Source organism: Lissotriton helveticus, chromosome 5_1 (genome assembly GCF_964261635.1).
Source record: "Lissotriton helveticus chromosome 5_1, aLisHel1.1, whole genome shotgun sequence".
Lineage (NCBI taxonomy): Eukaryota > Metazoa > Chordata > Amphibia > Caudata > Salamandridae > Lissotriton > Lissotriton helveticus.
Genome location: NC_136065.1, coordinates 509101035 through 509121930, shown reverse-complemented (window position 1 = coordinate 509121930; position 20896 = coordinate 509101035). Strand labels below are relative to the sequence as shown.

Genomic DNA, 20896 nt, shown 5'->3' with positions numbered 1-20896 from the left:
TTTTTCAAACACGCCGCAAAATTTCAAGAAATAAAAATGGGCTCAGGGGAGTTACAACAGGGTGGCATGGAGGTTAGTTGGTCACTAGTTGGGAGCAATGCTAAGTTTACCGTCTCTGTAATAATAATAATAGTTTCTAAAGCGCCTGGTTATACTAACTAGTATGTTCCCGCGCTGCAGCTAGTCTCCCATTTTGCTTTGGTAACATGAGATAATCCTAAAGGCACAGAGAAACTATGTGGAAGAGCCAGGTTTTAAATTTTTTTCGAAAGGTCCCTTCCGAGAGTACAGACCTAAGTGTCAGAGGGAGGTAATTACAGTGTTTTGCGGCCAGCCGTCTGAAAGATCTTCTCCCCCCCCCCCCCCCCATTTTTGATCTTATGATTACTGGTAATTTCATCAGTCCTATCCCCAGGGGTATAAGGGGTCAATAGATTGTGTAGCTAGCAGGGACCCTTTCCTTGCAGGATGCAGTGGCTATTGCATAGTGTTTTAAAAAGAATTCTTTTATCTGGAGCCAATGTAGGGTTGCCAGGGCGTTCTTGGATGGAGCTCTCCTGGGCAATATCAAAACAAGGCGGGCCGCTGCATTTTGAATGCATTGCAATCTTTGTACACATTTGTACACATTTCCCACTTGCTCCAAGATTTAGAGCGTTCCCATAGCCCAGACGAGATGTTACCAGTGCATGCACCAATGTTTTTCTGGCGGATACAGGGAGCACGTCTAGCGTCTTCCATAGGCCCTTCATTATTCCGAAACATTTCCCTGCAACAATCTTGGTGTGGTGGTCAAAGGAGAGCTTCGAGTCCAGCCACACCCACAAGTTCTTAACCTGGCCCTGGGGGAAATGGGTGGTGCCCAGGGACTGAGGCCACCACGTCGGACGATATGGATGGAGTCCTACCTACTATTAAAACCTCCGTCTTGCTGCCGTTCAATTTGAGGCAGTTGCTTGCCATCCAGACATCTAGTGCCTGTAGGCAAGTGGAAAAGTTGATGGCTGCCTTTTCATGGGGTTGCGATTGTGGCACCACTAGTTGCGTGTCATCTGTGTAAGATACGACACTGATATCTTATTTCGCAATCAGGTCAGCTAGGGGGGCCGTATATAGATTAAAAAGGGTGGGACAGAGAATGGAACCCTGGGGGACCCCTTGAGCCAGTCTGATGCTTTTCGAGTAGAACGGACTCTGAGACACTTGACAGCTTCGGTCCTGTAAGAAGGATCTCATCCATTCCAAGGCCAGTTCGTCCAGCCCTCCTCTTTCGAGGCGCTGTAGGAGCAGAGTGTGGTTGACAGTATCGAAAGCAGCGCTGAGGTCCAACAGTACCAGCGCCACCGTCTGGCCATCATCTGCGTGTCTACGTATTGTTTCGGTTGATAGGAGCAATGCTGACCCCTTCTAATAAGTAGCCTGAAAGCCCGATTGTGTGGGGTGTAATAGATTATGCTTATTCATGTGCGAGGTTAGCTGAGTGTTGACCACATTTTCTGCAAGTTTAGCGAAATACGGCAGGAGAGAGACTGGTCGGTAGTTATCCAAGTGGCTTGCATTCACCCCCAGCTTTTTCTTAATGGGGATGACGACCGCTTCCTTCCATTGCTTTGGGACTGTCCCTGATTCAAAGGAGAGTTTCAGGAGGTGTACAATATAGGGTACCAAAATCTCCATACTATCTCTCAGGGTCATTGTGCATGGTGTACTGCTCCAGTCCAGGTGTTTTCTGTAAATTCTGGCACTTGTAGTGGTGTTTATTCCACGAGAAAACAGCACTACAAATCCCATAATTGTAAGAAAAACATGTGGATTGGAACATCACAAATGGGTCCGGGAAACTTCGCAGCTGCAAGGACCTTGAAAATATTCATGGGTGCTAGTAGAGAGCATCTTAAGAACTCTGATGGTTGTATGAAGGTGGTGAGGACTGATTCCCAGAGAGCACACCAGGTCACAGCCATAGACCTTTTAACCACTTTAACTCAGTCTGTGAAGATAAGGGTCTGTTGGCTGCACTATATGTTTTGGGGCAGGATCCTCGTTAGTCTAGGACTGCTTTACTTTAGGAGTTCTTTTTCTAATTCATCCATATTTACTTCAGTGCTTTGCTTTAAAGGACATCGCTAGAGAGTGAAAGGGCTCCATTTCAAAGTCCGATTTTCATTACTACTGGGCCAGAGACCCGAAGTGACCTGCCTCACTGAAAGCCATGAAACTGGTTTTATGTTGCTGCCTTTGCATTGGTACAGCCTTGCCTATGATGATTGTTTTTCTCTGCCCTGTGACTCACAGCCATAATGTAGCACTGCGAAACCTAGACAAATGCCCTCTTCCCAGGCGCATAACAGCCCTGGATAATCAGTGCCATGACCAGATAAGGGGGGCCCCCCAACACTAGGCCTCATGACAGCCACGATTCACCACTGCAAGCCCCAGGGGAGGTGGACTCTCTCGAGGGCCTTGTAGCTCTAAATTATGGCTGCAAGTCCCAGGGCAGTATGGGGCATTAATTAAAGGCAAGGTTTAACCAAAGCAAGTTAAGCAGTATAAACCCAGGGTCAATGCTTAGTGAGGCAGGTTCTTCTGGATCGCTAGCTAAGCAGTAATTAAAATCTGTCTTTATAAGAAGTCTAAATTGTTCTCTCTTTTGATATATATCTCAACAATGACTGTAAAACCTTTCACAGCAACCCATGTCAGTCACGCCAAAGAGATTGCTCCTATTTGTTTGTCATGTCTTGTTTACTTTACTTCCCTAAGAGTGTTCATTTTTTTTCTGTTTTTTGGCTTTATCTATTTTCCCTTGCAACATATAATTTTTTGGGTGTGCATACTTTGAAACATTGTGAACATAGATGTTTGTATGACTGTAGGTTGTTGGTGGGTATTTATAACAGGCCTATATGCAGTGCGGGGATGACACAGAGGCTTCCAGTCGGTTATAAAGGTGTTTAGAATACTAACTACGGGTTGTCTAGATTGAACAATGGTGCATTCTAGCAGTAAATATTTACATTTCTTTCTTTTGCTGTAGACCTCACCTTATATATAGATCAAACTCTACCTGCTCAAAAGGAGCAATCTCACTAACCGTGGATCCGGTTACTTTCAGATTACACTTGTATTGCTGGTGTTGGAGTAAGTGCCTGCAGATCGAGAATAGATCTGTGTAGAAAGTCTCAACATATGTACATGGATACCTTCCTCAAACTGTAGCCTCCTTTATTTTCCAGGTTTTTTTTTCATTCATTTTTTTCATTTTTCATTCCCTTTTAGGTTTCGCCCACGGCGAAATCTCATGATCCTACATATGGGCTTTGGTTCAGCCTCTGTCTCCCATTGGCTAGCTCCATAAATGGAGGCTAGCCATTTGGAGACAGAGGCTGTCAATCACGCTTTCTCGTGAAACCGCGATTCGGGGGCGTTTCTCGGTCTTTTTTAAGCCCCGCCCCTTTGTCCTGGGCCGCGCTGTCATTGGCTGCCGGCCCGGGACACCCCGTGACGTCCTTCCCCGGGCCGCGCTGTGATTGGCTGCCGGCCCGGGACACCCCTGTGACGTCATTTCCCGGGCCGCGCTGTGATTGGCTGCCGGCCCGGGACCTGACTTGTTTCTCTTTGTTTAGGCACTCTACGAATTTGCATGTGTATTCCAGATGTCTCCCTTGTATACTTTCTCGCCTCTGCCACACTTGTGTTGTGCCTTCTCTGCCCATGTGCTTGGAAGCATGGAGTCAGATCATTGATTTCTCCTTACACAATTGAAGAAAGGTCTTAAATACCTGCAGGGGGTCGAGCGTTATTTCCGCCAGCTCCTTCTGAATTCTGTAGGAAAAATGAGAAGAAACACTAAGCGTTTGAAACACTGTGCGAAATAAATCAGAAGTACACTGCCCTCTACCACCATGCAGTTAAATGCAACGCTCGCTCGGCTGCCTTCAGTATTGCTAACATGGCTGCTTCCTCTTTCTTCTAGAAGGCATAACTCGAATCCTATGACGGGAAAACTTCGCATGTTTTCTCCTATTAACAGCTAGAAAATTAAGAGCCATTCTCAAATGGTATACAGATGGCCATCAGAAGAGCCCAGAAAAGTGACAATCTGTGGCAGGGTGTTTTTTTACATGAGAGATTTCCTGTTTAAGCTAATATGCAAATGAGGCAAAAGGACGGGGATGGACAATTGCAACGAGACAGAGAGTGAGAGAGGCAGTATTAACCAACTCGAATACAAACTTTAGGACAGCAAGTGTCATCTATGGGGTAAAAGATGATTATTCGTATTTTGTGAAGAGTTCGAGGAGTTTAATCCTGCAAGTGGGAAAAACGCCATCAGTACTTCAACAGACTTTTTGGGCTAGTTAAACTGAGTATCTCTCACACGTGCTACATATACATGTTGTGCAGTTCCTAATTAAAGGTATAAACAGTACAATACAAAAGCACAAACGTGCCTGCCTCCATTTAGTGAAACTGCTGATTTTTTTAAATTGCAAAACAATGTTCAGAAAGAAAACGGACTACTTCATCAAAATCCCTAAACGACCAGAATCTGTTCACAGCAAAATTAGCGTTTCCTCAACTATTCTCAAAGAAGAAGACTCGCCGGGAGAAGAGGAGTGGGGATATTTTACCACATGAAGTGACCGCCCCCACCACCACTCAATCAGCCCTCCCTTTCTACAAGCTGAACGCTTTCAAGCGTGCTCAAGTCTGAGCCCGTCATGGGGGGCTGTGTGGGGAAACCGCCGCGAGGGGAGAGCCAGGGCTCCCGTGGCAGGGCGGCCGGACACCCCCGGAAGAGAGCAGGTAAGAGGGGTCTGGACTCCAGCCACTGGGGGTAGGGGTGCAGATGGCTGGGATTCCCCACAAACTGTGATGGGCATGGGAACGTGGTCATGGAAGTTAGCAGGGATATACATTGGGGTTGTGCTTGCATCCTCTGTGGAGCTGAAAGTGGGCAAAGGCAAATTAACCTTTACTTTTAGAAAAGAATAGTGGTACCTGGGATTTACAAGGTCCTTGGCTCCACAATCAACCAAGAGCAGAATAAAGTGGGAGACACTCTAGTGCTACGAGCCTGAAGGGCCACTGCTGGAGGGATTCACTTGCATAGCCAACAATGTGCATTTACATTAAGCAGTGCCAAGGGAGCTGAATGTGACTGCTGAGCTTGCATCGGGGCCCTGTCTCAAACACCGCAGCTTTGGACTGGCAACGAAAGAGTGGTAGTTGGCACTGACTGTGGGCATTCACCATCATAACCCCGAGGGAGCGGTGATCCGTGCAGATCTGCCTTGTGGACACTGGATGCACAAGCATCAGGAGATTAGGGGGAGGGGAGCTTCTGTGGGGTGTATGATGTAGCAGAAGAGCCACCCCAGGCTAGCCTTTGTGGTACCAATGAGTCCTTCGTTTGGGGACAAAGATGAGGACAATATTGTGGGACTGAAGTGTTTCATGATCTGTGTACACCAGAGAAGACTAAAGATATTTTGAATCCGCAACAATTATGTCACATAGCAATTAGAAAACACAATCATTCTGACACGTGACAATAGCAAAGTCTCTAACTTAACACAGAAATCACTAGAACAGCATAGGCAGTCTTCCCTTCTTGCTAGCCCAATTATTGCAACTTTCAACTCATGACACTGCATGTATTTGCGCGTGTTTCTAGCAATTTCAAATGTACAGATTTATTTTATTGCTTATCATTTGTGTTGTATTCACCCTATCTACCACCTCTATCAACGGGTGGTCTGAAATGGATCTGTGTCCAGAGAATCAAAGCCCCTCTCTGTGCGGGCACTCACTCTATTTATAACGCTCCCCTCCCATGGGGGGGCCTATCAGTAGTGCAGCAGGCGCAGTGGCACCGGGGCCCAATGATCTAAGGTTCTCAGTGATTTATTTAAGGGACTCTCTGCACCCATATATGTGTCTGCATTTCAGCACCTAAATGGGGACATTAGGGTTGGGGGTGTTTTCAGCTTCCATTAGTGCGCGTGGCAATCTCCCTACGCCACTGCCTTACCAGTGGCATGGGACCTCGGAAGAGGGTCCCTGATTTGGGCTGCATGTGGAAATGGGGTATCATCAGAGTACGAGGGTGCTATAGCTCCTTGAGGCCCCGCCCCCAACAAGCACACACACACGCACCGGGCACGGGCGGTCTGGTCTCGATGCCACTCTGCTCACAGATTGGCACTGCTGGCTGTGTCTTACAGATGTAAAGTAAATATGCCGCTTTACCACACACTCTGAAAGTCTGTAGTGTAATAAGCAAAAGCCTGTCTCCCGGTGTCTGCTTTCTAGTTACACTGTGCGCAGTCTGTTACCTGCCTCGCCCTTACAGCGCTCCGAAGCCCACTCGTGGTCGTGGCAGGGCGGCACTACATAAAACTATACAAATAAATAAAAGCCAATGTATCACACTGGAGAGGGCAGACGAGGTGCCCTCGGGTTTCCTGGGGGGTGGGTCGAGGTGTGAGGGGCGGGTCGGTCTTGACGCCGCGGGAATCATTTGGAACTCATTCCTCGCAGTGTTATGGGATCTTAGTCAGGGATGTGTGGGTGGGAGGGACCCCCGGGGGGCGCTTTCCGTCTGGGCAACAAAGAGGCCTTTGCCTCTGACGGGGACATCTCTGGTTGTGGGGTGGGGGGAAGGGGCAGAGCAGCACCCCAGAATGGATGGGGGCCTAATCTGTGCAAGAACAGCACAAGGCAGTTTAATTACTAGAAATGGCTGATGTTGGAAAGCACAAGGGGTTCAATGTGACATTGGGGGGTGGGGGGGGGGGCAATAAGGGGATTGGTCATTCTTAAATTGGAGGGGAGGGTGTGCAGAAACTCTAGTTCGCTCCCCGGCACTGAGATCATTAAAGTCTGACCCCTTCCTCCCCCGCCCTTGGTTGTAATGGGGAGCTTAGGACCGGCTTTCTACAAAAGATGCCCAGTAGCACTGCCAGTAAATCACTCGTTTGCTAGTGGGAAGGGGAGCGAAGCTGTAGCGACATTCACTGTGTCCCGCGCAAACTAGGCAGAACGAGGGGGCTCAGGCTTGAGGACTTAAAGCGTCTCAGGCTTGAGGACTTAAAGCGTCTGCCCAAGATCACACAGTGTTTTCATGAACGGAAGACTAAGTAAGATCCACTTTGGTTTTGACTCCGGTGGGCACAAATCCGCATTTTCTCGACAGACCATTTTAATTTTTTTTTAAAGTGTCATAAAGGTGGCAGCAAGTCCTAAACGAAGAACTTGTGTGGTGAGGACCCAGCTGTACGTCATCTTGGTGAAAAAGAGCTCCGTGCACCAATGCGCGCTTGCATGCCTCTGATTTCTCAGTCTGTCGGAAACTCCAATTGGGGGGTCGGAAAGCAGTGAGTGAGGTCGGAGGAGGGAGGGGCTGGGGGCAATGCACCGATCCCATCGGCCTCAGCAGGGACATTCCTGCAGCCTCAGTGACACCCCCCTCTGGATCCCGCCTCCTTCTGTTGCCCCTCCCCGACAGCTAACTAAACTGCCCCTCCTAGCTGCGAGACACTGATCTGCTATCCCTCTGTGCTAGAAAAGACACTCATGTTTTCCGAGCATTTGTTGGTGTGGGGCTGAACTCTGGGAGCATGTAGTGGGGGTGTGGCCAGCCCCTCCTCTCTTCCATGTGTTCGCTGGCCTCTCGTCGTGCCCTTCCCTGTCAGGGGTGGGAGCCACACCCCCCACATCTCCCGGGAGTTCCTCTGAGGTTTATCCACACAGCTTTTCCAGCCCTCGTCACCCCAACCGCCCTGTCCGTGCTGTCCCCATTGCTTCATCCACTCCCGCCGTCAGTGTCGCCCTTCCCGTCCAACGCAACTCCGCAAGGGGACTCTGCAGGACCTGTGCTCACTCATCTGAACGTGAGAGGCAGGCAGCACAGACTGTATAAGTGAAACTCTGTCTCAAGGCGTCCATCTGGAAACCCGTCATCCCAGGCCTCTCCAACCCTCAGATCCTGCCGTTCCTCCACTCTTGTGCCAGGTCTTCCCAGCTCCTTCGCCCACACCCAGAAGTTCTGTCACAAATACGACTCCTCTCCTCGTACACACAAACCCAGCAGTTTCACCACAGTTCTGCCTACTCTCTCAAGGCCACCGAGTACAATCAACTATAGACAAACAGGCGGTTTTTCGTTTTAATGTATGTCCAGATTTGTGTCGCAATGTATGGTGGTGCAGTGTATGACTGGGCGTTCGAGACCAAGTGAGTTGAAGGGAGCATGTATTGTATTGCACAGTCTTGAATACACTATCTCCTACAGGGACGCCTGCTGACTCTCCTCTTGATACTCTTCTGCAGGAGTAAATGCACAAGCCAGTTTTCATCGTAGTGCAAAATGCTAACTGAAATAGTTGCAATACAAATCGCATTTGCGAGAGATTAAGCTATTGCCATTGTAAATGACAATGCCATTTATGTATCTGTTTTCAAAACCAACACATAAATAAAAAGTTTGTCATTCACAATGCCAATAGCTCAAACTTTTCCAAAGGCGAAACCGTTGCATTGTAAATGCTTGTTTCTATTGTTAGGTCAATGAAGTAGAGAAGTATGTTTTAGATAAAATGTACAGTATTATTATTTTTTTTTATTTTTTTTTTTTTAAAAAAAACCTTTATTGTGCATTTAAAAGAAAAACAAATACGGGCCTACAACCAGCAGGCCGGCCACGACACTGTAGGCACAAAATGTAAGCAATGCAATTCCTCAGCGGCATCAAACAATATAGCATCAATCAGTAGCAGTCACAATACACAAGAACACGTCGCCAAGGGTAGGAGCAATGAGGTTTAAGTTTTAAATTTAATCTAAAGAAAATCAATGAAGAATAGATGCAAGAAGAGCTGAGTCCATACAATAACTTCACAACCTGGGTAGGTAGCATAATGAAGATCAACAGTAGAGATAAACATTCCACGGTATTGCAATATAATGCCGAACAGCAGGAGTATCAGTACACATATACGCACCACCTACAGTGCCACCCACTCCCCACTAATCCCTTGTCAGACCCAGAGCAGAAAAAGGAACAAGAAAGCGCAGAAACGATAGAGAAAACAAGGCCCATAGAAACCAAAAAGAAAAACTAAATCCACCCCCCCACCCTACAACAATCCGGAGGCTACGGCCTACCCCCCCCCGGTAAAGTGCCTGTCGCCCTTTAAAGAAACCCGAAATATAGAGAAGAAAAGAAAAGAAAAGAAAAGAAATAAGATTCTCACTCATGAAGAGGAGAAAAGGTAAAGAAAAAACTTTCACAAGTGATAAAGGGAGCAAGGAAAGACATTCCCGGATCCCCATTAAAGAAGAAGGTGGGGAGGAGCCAATAAAATAACAGATCTCCCGGACATCCAGCCAAAAAGGATACAGACGTCATTAGAGTCTAGAAGGACACAGGCCGAAAAACAAGGGGGTTACAAATGCGGTACACAAGAGCGCAAACCGGACCCATAAAACACCCCCCCATGTGTAAAATAGACAACCGGATATGAGCAGTCCCAAATCATAATCGAAGGTGTCAGGAGAAACAAGAAGGAAAACAGATGTGAAGAACTGAAGCGTTGATACGCGCCAAAAAGGCGCCATAGGTATAAATCACAGAAAATAGGCCAATGCAAGTGAAAACCCGGGACCCCCTAGTGTCATATAAGTTGCAAACGATCACTACATCATGGTACCTGCCCGAAACCCGCCCCAACCAGAGCAAAGACTAAGATGGCCGCCCCAGGCAGTGCAGAGACACAGAGAAATAAAATGGACGCCACCCTTCACAGGCAAACCCCCGTCCCATTAGACAGTACATAACCCTCCATAAGTGTCGATCCCCTCCACAACATAGGAATAATATGGAAACAAATATAGGCTCAATAGCCATCAACCGCATCTTCCGTCCCCGAGCAACCCGCCCGCAAAACAACAGTCGCCCCACAGAGAGGAACCAAAAATGATAGAACACAATACTTGCGACTTGAAATGAAGGGAGAGGCCAGCGCACAGAACAGGAGAGACAGTACGGAATAGGTAGAAGTCTCACAGAATGCATAATCAACACATCGAACAATGTATCAGTCCGGGGTCACAACCAAGCGGACAGTCAGTGTCAATAGGGAAAAAGTCATCAACCCTGTCCCGAGCGTCGGAATCCCACCAGGCTGAGCCACAGCGAAGCAGAGAAACAATATGGCAACAGAGAGAGTGTGAGTGTCGCAGGAACACAAAATGGCCGTCGAGATCCAACAGTAACTCCATCAGCTGAAGTAATGAGTTCCCTAGGAACCTGCAGAGCATACGAGTTCTTTGAATGCAAAGTTGGAGGGCACAATCCAGGGGCCCGTGATGAGGTCGACAACGGTGTAAAAATGCCCCAAGGCACTCGCGACGAGCAGTCCAACAATGTTACACTCTCCGGTGAAAGGAGAAACAAAGTATCTCTGGTAAAGGCAGCAGACAGACAATCTCGGGCACCGGTCAATTCGGGAGCGAGCACCTCTGTCCCGCAGGCTGAAGGAAGCACTGTATCGCAATGAAGCGCAAGCGGAGACGAGGGTAGACGTGGCGGGGTCAGTATATTGCAGTCCCATCGCAGCGACGACGCCATGTCGTCCAGCTTCTTCCACAGCACTTGGCAGCCTAGGCGCATATCAGCGCGGAGGACATGCAGGGCAGTCAGGAGGGTTGTGAGAGAAATTGCAGGCTGAAGCCCCGGGCTCTCACCTCCCAAGGGGGGTATTTGAGAATCTGACCCCGTCGCAGGCGGGGTAACACAGGCCAGTGACAGGGCGCCCTCCCCCATACCTCGGTGCCTCCAACAAAGCCATCACGGCGAAAGTCCGGGGAAATCACAGGATAGTCGTGGCCCAGGCGAGCGTCATTGCGGGGCTAAAGCATTTATAAAGTACAGCACCAGTAAGGCACACAGCGCGGAGAGGCGCCCCGTATCATAGGGGGTAGCGAGGCGCGGGGCCTGGCAAGCACAGGCTATCAAACATGGCCGTGCAACACTCTCCGTCCGTATCTGCCCCAAACAAAGGATGTGCTGCGATAGGGTGCCTCAGCTCCATAAGTGCTCGTTCCTGGCCTCCTTCTGCAATCGCCGCACGCGTCGCAGCACAGACAGTGCTCCGTGAGGTCCCCACCAGAGCCCAGGTCTTCAGTGCCGATAAGGTATCCTGGCCGCCATCAGGTCTCCGGGGAACGGCAAAGAGCCCCTGTGCAGACGGGCTCCCGGGCTGCGGGCATCACCGCGGCTATCTCCGGCCACCGGGCAGGTCGAGAGACCAGGATCACACCTCTGGAATCAGCGCCGCGCCGCTCTCCATCCGGTAGTGAAATGCATCAGGATATATGCCAGGATCACGGAGCGACGGTAACAGGCTGAAGGAGCCGGGAGCCTACAGGTCTGCTCCGGACGCCATCTTGGCTCCTCCCATGTACAGTATTATTAAATTGGTCCATAGCAGCATATACTGTCCACAGTGTTTGAAAATTATAGAGGTACTGTAGGAGTCACCATATTAAAGGCAATCTCAAGTATGTTTTAAATTAAGCTGGGTAAATAATATTTATTGGTAAGTAGTAGGGGTAGGATGTCGGACAGAAGATTAACTTTTCTTGCTTTGATTTGCTATTGAAACAGCATCCTAAGCATTTTTGTGATCGGTGTACTATAATTTGAAAACCTACACATACTGCATGTTCCCATTTCTGTATATACAATGGTATTTCATTTACGTTTATGCTGCGGGGTCAAGCTTTTTAACATAAGGAAAAATGGCTAGCTGTGACTGTGACATTGGATAGAAAAATGCCTCTGATGCATTCAAGAGAAAAAGGAAGCAGGAGCCAAAGAAGACCAGACCGAGGGAAGCGTTACTTAAGTTAATGAGGAGAGGGATGAACAATGAGGGAATGTAACCCCAACACAATGGGTTTTCAGTTCCAAAATCAGGAGCCAGGGATCCCTTAGGGCCAGCACCAAGCATCAGCTGCAGCTAGCGTACTCATTCAGTATGACATAAACACATCACTACTACCACAGCCAGCATAGTCTCCAATATCGAGGAACGTTCTCATGAGCAGCAAATTACAAAGGGACCAGTATCACGGTTGCAAGAACAGGAACCGCAGGACCAATAGCAAGAAAAAGCCAGTGACACCTCCAAGGAAAGGTACAATGGAACTCGGACGGACAACAGCAAGTTAATATCGCAATTAATATGCCACCTGAATATTATGATCGATGAGTAAAGAACCAGTATGGCCAGTGGCTGGATATTGTAAAAGTGGCAAAAACTGATAGTGGTGAAACTATTAGCGAAGCTGCTGGAAAGTTTATCCACGACATTGATGATGACCTGGTTAATGGTCTACTACTCAAGATGATAAAATATATTACTATCTAGCAGAAAGAGGACCTACCCAGGCTGGACGTAATGCATGTGATTATTTTGCACGTGACTCTCAAAATCGATCCTTCAATCCTACTTATTTCAAAAGGGAATTGAGGAATGGTCAGCAAATTAACCAGCAGTGGCTAGTTTATTCGACGTGCAAAAATGCTGTATTTTGTTTCTGCTACAAATTATTTGTTATTACTTCAACTAACACTCAGCTCGCGAGCAGCGGTTTGTGGACAGCATTTATATGAACATGAAAATTCTCAGGAGCACCCAAAAAATATTATGGAGTGGAAGGAGCTTGAACGGAAGGAATACATTATTGATGAGAAAAACCATGCTAAAATCCAGCAGGCGAGGATGCCTTGGCGAAATGTCTTGGTGAGGCTCCTAGCAATTTCACAGTACCTAGCATGGTTATGACCATGGTAAAAATGTGTGGACAATACAGTGGAGTGTAATCTTAAGAACTGACAGGATTATTTTACACTGTACTCCTGCCACAAATGGAACCTGGTTTTGGGAGATGCTGCAGCTTCATCCACATATGCTGCCAACTTCTTCGATAATATCCAACAAATTTACTCATTGTTCTCTTCATCAACAAAAAGGTGGAATAGATTAACTGAAGCTGGAGAGAGCCTTTGCCTCAAAGCCTCTCTGGTACTCGGTGGGAATGCAGTCTGTAAAGAGTCAAAGCTGTCAGATTTCAGATCAGTCTAATATATGAAACACTTATGGAGGTGTTTGAAATAGATAAATATGTGAAAACCAGAAATTGAAGCACCATCACTAACATCAGAGCTTGCATCACATGAATTCCTCCTATCTTTGGTCATATGGTATGATATTTTAATGAAATCAACACAGTCAGTAAACTGATGCAGAGTGAGAACATGCAGCTTTATCTAGACGTGAACAACGTTCAGGAACTACTTGCATTCTTAAAGTATTGCCATGAGGAATTTACAGCTGCACTGATTTCAGCAAATTAACTTGCAGGTGAATTGGAATTTCCAAAAGAATTCAAATGTGATCGAAAGGTATCAAAGAAAATGCTTAGATATGAGGTACCTGACATGCCAAAACCCCTTGAATCTACAACATACCCTCACTATAAACACCCTGATACCTTCCTTAATGAATCAATACCAGGGAACCATTCAATGAGAATAATCTAGAACTTTGGAGTTACTCTATGTATGTTTCACTGGAAGTGTATTTTTATGTGCTTATCAATTTACTTCTCTCCTCATTTTCAATTGCAATCTTTCCTTTTATCTGCTTTTTATAAGAAGTGTGTACATTTCTCACCTGTTTTCCATCTCATCGCCTTCTAAGGAAAATGTATTCTGTATTCTAAATCCGAAAGCTTTGGTTCTTGGTCCTGCCCTTTTTTTACCTGGTCAGTGAGTTACATAGCTTTCAAATAGAAATAAAAAGTACATGGATCTCAACTCCACTCAACTTCATCTTGCTATTCCAGTTTCATAATTTTTATCAGTGATGCTATTCATTTTATTTGCCACAATGCTCTGAAATGTTTACCAGCACTAATCTGGAAACAATCGGTTCACATGGAGTAAAAATATACATCTTTGTAAGATCTGCACCTAGGGCCTCATTTATGAGGCCTTGCGTGAGTTTTGCGCTTCCGATGCGTCACTTTTTGTGACGCATCGGCGACGTAAAACATGCCTCCTGATGCGCACTATTTACAAAGTGACGCATCTAAGCAGATGCGTCACTTTGTAAATCCCTGCGCTACATTATACCTGCGTCCGGTATAATGTATGCAGAGGGGGGCGTTCACCCGCAAAAAGCCTCATAATAGTGACGCAGTGAAATCTGAGATTTCACTGCGTCACTTTAAGGACGCTGTTGCGTCAAAATCTTGCGCCTGCCTCGCAGCACGCGTAAGACTGACGCAAGCCCTTTCACATGGGGCTTTCCCCATGTGAAAGGAAGCATTGCTGGAGTTGCGTCACTTCTGTGACACACTCCAGCAATGCGTCACTTTTGCGCCTACAGATACGTCAGAAATACTAACGTATCTGTAACTCCTTGCGACATGATGCGTCATATTTATAATATGACGCGTCAATCATGTCACAAGGAGAGCTCAGTGAAAAGTGACGCATCGCTGTTTTCACGCAGCGATGCGTCACTTTTCATAAATGAGGCCCCTAGTTTTTCCGTCCAATGTGACTAATGTAATCCATTAAAACAGTTTTAAAATATATGGATTTATTCAATTTGTGGATATTCTTTTTCGCCGTGTTACATATATTCACATTAGGTCTCTTCAGTGATGCCAAATAAGATCAATAGTCCTACGATGTCACTTTCTGTGATGTCCCATGCAAATTAGAGGGGCCCTTCATCTTCCCTTTGGCCTGGGCCCCAGAAGTCCTAGGACTGGACCTGCCAGTCTGGACAAATGCAGAATCAGAGGGTCACTAAAACACTTTCTTGGAGTAGGAGCTATTTCCCCTTGTGGTTCTAGAGGTAGACGGAACAGAGCGAATTGAACAGATTGGTTAGCTCTCGTCTTTTCACTTGAACCCATGTCACAGTAGGAACCCCAATCAGTAAGATTGAAGTTCTTGCCGAAATTACTTGTCCCGATAAATTAAACTATGCTTTGTGTCTGCCTATTTGAAGCATCTAACCGCTGGAAAGTTGCATTACCGGGTTGAACTTTAGTCTCCTTTGTTTGTATCCAAGTGTAGTGCATTTCAATGCAAATTAACATTGCAATTAGTTTCAATGCCATAGAACAGACCATGTAGCTGTGGCCAGCCAAGTGCCATAATTACCCCCTACATGACATACACATTTGTGCACATGCAACACTGCTTTCATGCAGTTTCTAAATTTCCACCTGTGCAGCATAGCGCTGGGTTTACAAGCATTGGCAAAGCCAACCGTTCTTGCCAATGCAAGAGCTATTGGCTTTGCCAATGTGTTTTAGACATGTTGTAAACCAGCATGGCTACTGCTCAACATGGCTGAAAGTTTGTGTTGTAGAGAAATTTTGTAGAGTAGCGAGTTGTAGAAAGGGCATGTCGAGGCATCGTAGAATGGAGTGACGTATATTAGAGTGGTGCAGAGTAGACTACAGTGGAGTGTAGTAGTGTAGAGTGGTGTACAGAACAGTGGCTCAGAGTAGAGTGCTGTAGAGTACAATGGTGTAGGGTAGCTTAAACGTGCAGTGGAGTAGTGTTGTAAAGAAGGGTATAGTGGAATAGAGTGCAGTGGTGCAGATAAAAATTGGCGTAGAGTACTGTGGCCTAGAGTGCATTGGTTTTGAGTAGAGTAGAATAGTGTAGAGTGCAGTGGCTTAGAGTGGAGTTGGACAGCGTAGATTACAGTGGTGTACAGCTGCATTGAGTGCAGTGGCATATGTTTGATTATTTCAGAGTACAGTGAAGTGGTGCAGGGTAGCGTGCAGTTGTGCAGAGTAGATTAGAGCGGTATTTGAATAGAGTGGTATTGGCGTAAGGTGTTTTGGCTTAGAGTGCAGTGCTGTAGAATGGCATAGAGTACAGTGGAGCGGCACAGCATAGAGTGTAGTGGCATAGATTGTTGTTGAGTGGAGCAGGGTAGAGTACAGTGCAGTGGAATCAGTTAAAGTGTAGTTGTGTAGAATAGAGAGGTGTAGTGTGCAGTGACACAGAGTACAATGGTGTAGAGTACAGTGGAGTAGAGTCTTGTAGAGTATAGTGACAGAGTGCAGTGGTGCTGAATAGATTGACATAAAGTAAATTGACGTACAGTGCATTGGTTTTGAGTAGACTGTTGTGGATTTGCACAGCATAGATTACAGTGATGCAGAGTGGAGTAGAGCGGCGTTGAGTGCAGCAGCATAGGATAACTTGTTTCTGAGGAGAGTAAAGTGGTGTGGTGTAGGGCAGAATGGAGTGGTGCAGATTAGAGTAGTATTGGCTTAGAGTGCAGTGGTGTGGACTGGTGCAGCATAGAGTAGTAGAGTAGATTGTCTCGGAACAGAGTGAAGTGGTTTAGAGTGAAGTAGTACAGGGTAGAGCAGAGGGGTGTAGGTTGCAGTGGTGCAGAGTAAAATAGAGTAACATAGAGTGCAGTGGAGTAGTGTTGCAGAGTACAGTGGAGTGGAGTAGAGTGCAGAGTAGAATGGTGAAGAGTACAGTGGCCTAGAGTGTATTGTTGAGCAGAGTGGAGTTGTGCAGCATAGATTGCAGTGGCGTTGAGTGCAGTGGCACAGGGTAGATTAGAGTGCTATTGGCGTAGAATGTATAGGCTTAGAGTGCAGTGGTGTGAAGCAGTGGAGCAGCATGGCGTAGAGTGTAGTGGTGTAGAGTAGATTGCTTCAGAGTAGAGTCAAGTGGCATAGAGTGGAGTGGTACAGGGGAGAGTAGAGTACAGTGGTGCAGAGCAGAATATAGTGGCATAGAGTATAATGACATGGGGAGGTGCTGAGTACAGCAGTGCAAAATAGAGTGCATTGGTTTTTAGTAGATTGCCGTAGGTGGAGATATGCAGCATAGATTGCACTAGCGCAGAGTAGAGTGGCGTTGAGTGCAGCGGCATAGGTTAGATTGTTTCAGATTAGACTGAAGTGAAGTGGTGCAGGGCAGAGTGCAGTGGCATTGAATGCAGTTGTGCAGAGTAGATTAGTGATATTTGCATAGTGACATGGGGCCAGAGTGTACTGGCTTGGAGTGCAGTGTTGTAGAGAGGTGTGTGGAGATTAGTGGTGCACAGTAGATTGCTTCAGAGCAGGGTAGAGTGGTGTAGAGTGCAGTGGTGTAGAATAGAGCGACACAGAGTGCAGTGACATAGAGTATAATGGTGTAGATTGCAGTGGAGCAGAATGTTGTAGAGTGCAGTGATGCAGAGTAGATTGGTCATAGAGTACAGTGGCGTAGAGTGCATTGATTTTGACTAGAGTAGTGTGGAGTGCATTGGTGTAAAGTGCTGTTGAACAGTGTAGATTCCAGTGGCATTGGGTAGATTGTTTCACAGTAGAGTGAAGTGTAGTGGTGCAGGGTAGAGTGCAGTGGTGCAGAGCCGATAAGATTGGTATTGGCGTGGAGTGCAATGGAGCAGAGTAGAATGTTTCAGAGTAGATTGGAGTGGCGTAGAGTGCAGTGGTGTAGAGTAGATCATAGTTTCATAGAGTGGAATGTATTGGCAAAGAGTGTGTTTGTGTAGAGTGTAGTGTTGCTGAGTGGAGTAATGCAGAGTAGACTGTAGTGGCCTATATTGTAGTGGTGTAGGGTGCAGTAGTGAACCGTCAATCAATCAGGTGTCTTGTGAAGCGAGACTACTCGCCTGTAAAGGGTCTCAAGGTGCTGGGGGAGTGCGGGGGAGAGGGGAGAGAAGGTTTAGAGGACTGCTGATCCATTGAAGGCACTGTGGTTCAGTCATAGAGCCAGGTCTTGAGCGCAGTGGTGCAGAGTAGAGTGGTGTTGAGTTCACTGGCATAAAGTAGAGTGGTGCATAGTAGAGCAGAGGGGCATGGAGTCGCGTAGATTGGCGTATGGACAGTGTGGTAGCGCACTACCATTACAGATGCAACATTTCCAATTGAAATGAAGATTACATTAGCACAAACATACAGTTTGGCTGATGAAAGTATACAGCGCACAAACTTTAATGTGTAGAAATATCATCACCTAGTGAAGTGATTTATTTTCCTCATATACAAATTTATTTCCACTAAACTTTAGAATTGTAAAACAATATGCTTCATTTGTGCTTTTCTAATTCTGATATATTCTGAAATATCTGCACAGTTCATTCACAGACGTTTACGTTTTGCTGTGTGCTGGAAAAAATACTTTCTGTCACAGCAAGATTGTCACATAAATCCTCTCATTTTGAAGTCGGAGAAAGACAACTAAACACCAAGCTCCATGGAAGACCGAGCCTGACATTTTACTTCTGTCTTTGGATACACAGCAAATGTGACAAGAAAAAAACAAGATTTAAAAGCCGATTTACAGAAAATGAGCAATCTCTGGAAGAACACCGTAAAAAGGGACTAACTCTGGAACAAATAAAGCCAGCAAACAGAAATCAAGTACATGTGAGTTATAAACCACAAAGTCAGTAGTAAGCTGTGGGTAAAAAGCATTCCCAGGAAAGCTTTCCGAAATTCCCCAATATCTTTATCAAACCGGACTGCTACTCTATCTGGTAGCCTTTGATCTAAAGAGGCGAACTGCTGTGTTCTAAAGCATGTCAGTTTGTGGCAGCATTTGTATAGTGCAAAACTAGCTTGGAAGCACCAAATATCTGAACTCGGGATTACAATTCATAATGGATACAATGTGGCAGGTTATTCAGAGTGTGGTTGGTTTCTATCGCATAGGCTTGCTGCGTTCTTTGAAAATGGGTCTTCAGCTTCATTCTGAATTACAGGAGAATAGGGTCAATCATGATGTTGATGGTGGTGTTAAAGATCCTGGGTGCATAGATGGCGAAGACTTTTAGTTTTTTTCATTTCTTTGTTTCCAATATGGTGATGTCCTGGCTCTTGGTGTGGTGTGGCGCAATCTGCTCAACTTGGCTAAGGTGGTTATTTTCTTGCTTGTATGCAGGTTGTGGCCTTTTAGGAGTTGCAGTATATCTTGTAGGAGATGCCTTCTTCTAGAGTGAATATATGCACTTCCTTCAGTGTTGGATATTGTGGTCGGCCTTCTTTAGCCCTTTAACGAGCTGTGCTGCATAATAACAAAAATAATAATAAAGGAAATTTATAAAGCACACAGCTACCTCCGCTGAGGTGTCCCGGCGGTAAGGCAGAAGACCTCAAAGCAAAGCGACCAAGCTGCTAATCCCTATGCTTATGGTGTACTTTGACCTCTCGAGTGACCATCCTTAGTTGGCACTGACTTTTATTTCTTTTATCACTTTACACTTGTGTTTTGGGGCAGATTAATATAAAAAGTTAAAAATGGCACATATTTACTTAAACAACCATGATAATTGCTCGATCTACCACAGAACAAATGCAGGGCCATCTTGGTTGTACCAATGAGTCCTAAAGACTTGGCAATCTAGAACCCCACCTTGATCCATATTGGGACACATTGCCTTGCTTTCTCTAGAATGGGAGCAGGGTCATGGAATCACAGCACGGGGGAAACAAGTTGATAGATTAATTATGACGTTGAATCTCTAATCCAGAGCATTCTAATGTACTCTTGCTTGAACAGGTGTTCCATTCTGATGGACCACCAGTTTTATTAAAAAAAGTAATAGTATAAGCCAACATGGTTGATGTGTAACTTTAGTATAGAAGTGTAATTGTTACAACAAACCCGTCTCCCTAATGTTTATTGTTTTCATTATTTTATGTCCATTATGTTGCAGCATCCATGTGGGAATTCTCAGGTTATATAGTTACTAATGATTTTAATTTCTCATGTTACAACTACCTTGTTAGAAGCTGGTTCTGACACTAGGGGCCGCCCGGATTTTTCGCTTTTTGAGCACCTAATTGAGCTTTTACGGTGGGGGAGCCTCATAATTTGGAACTCCTCCACAGGGAACTCATAATGAAGGAGACTGCATGGAGATTTTACTGGTGTCCGCCTGGCTTGACTAGGCCGCTGTGCAGCAGCTGGAGTATGGGACACTGTGCTGGTTACATGCAGACAAGGGTGTACATGCGTGTGCACACGTGTAGGAGCTGCGCAGGGGAGATTCCTAGCGTGCGCAGTCCAGGAGCAGCTACATAGTGAATGGTGTGGCAGGACTTATGCAGAATTGGGTAGTGACATGGAATAGGCTTTATACCCTGGGAAGGAACATGCCAGGGAAAGTCAGTGTGTTTTACTGTGTGTTCACTTCATTATTCCCCTATGGGGATGTGGGGCCCATGGCTAAAATGACTTCCACAAGGCCTACAGATTCCAGACACGCACTAAAATCCATTGTAGAGTAGGTGAAAATAAGTATTCTGCAGAGTCCAAAGTCATATGTACTGCTTTTGGGTCATACAGAACTGTCATATTTCTCTGAGCCAGCCATGACCAGACCCAGGCTGAGGGTTGACCTCAGCTGGATGGATTGATAACCTTTCTTCCACAAGCTAGGGCCTCCTCTCCACAAAGAAGATGGGTGGGGCTACAGGCTCATCCATTAGCAGCTGTCACTGGGTGCCAGGCACCAGTTTGCACCCAGGAGAGAAGGCAGTGAAAGGGGGAAGGAGTTGGGTTTCAGAGGCCATGTGGCCAGATACACTGGACAACTCCATTTTGAACAAACCCAGAGACTGGACAAGGAGGGGGCAGGGGCAGGGAAGTGATGTGTTGCTGTTTGATAGGACCCACAGAGACTTTCTGCCAGCCCCCTACTCAACTTTTAAAAAGTACTTGCAAGGGAAGAGAAGCTCTCTCTGGGGTGTGGTCTGCTGAGGTGGAAGGTGCTAAAGCCTGGCAATGGGCAGTTGGAAGGAGAGACCCCCTGACTGT

The 20896-nt window shown here is 46.3% G+C and overlaps 1 protein-coding gene across 2 annotated transcripts in view; it reads left to right on the top strand.

The window, feature by feature from the left end:
* The window catches only part of LOC144754701 (rho guanine nucleotide exchange factor 19-like), a 202334-nt gene that overhangs the window by 14118 nt on the left and 167320 nt on the right, over positions 1-20896 (top strand). The window contains exon 1 of one of the 2 annotated variants that reach the window (XM_078642837.1): positions 18483-18504. The exons of the other annotated variant lie outside the window; for it this stretch is intronic. The gene's annotated coding sequence lies outside the window, so the exon portion shown is untranslated. Of the gene's footprint in view, positions 1-18482; positions 18505-20896 lie in introns of those variants that run through there. 2 annotated transcript variants of the gene reach the window in all.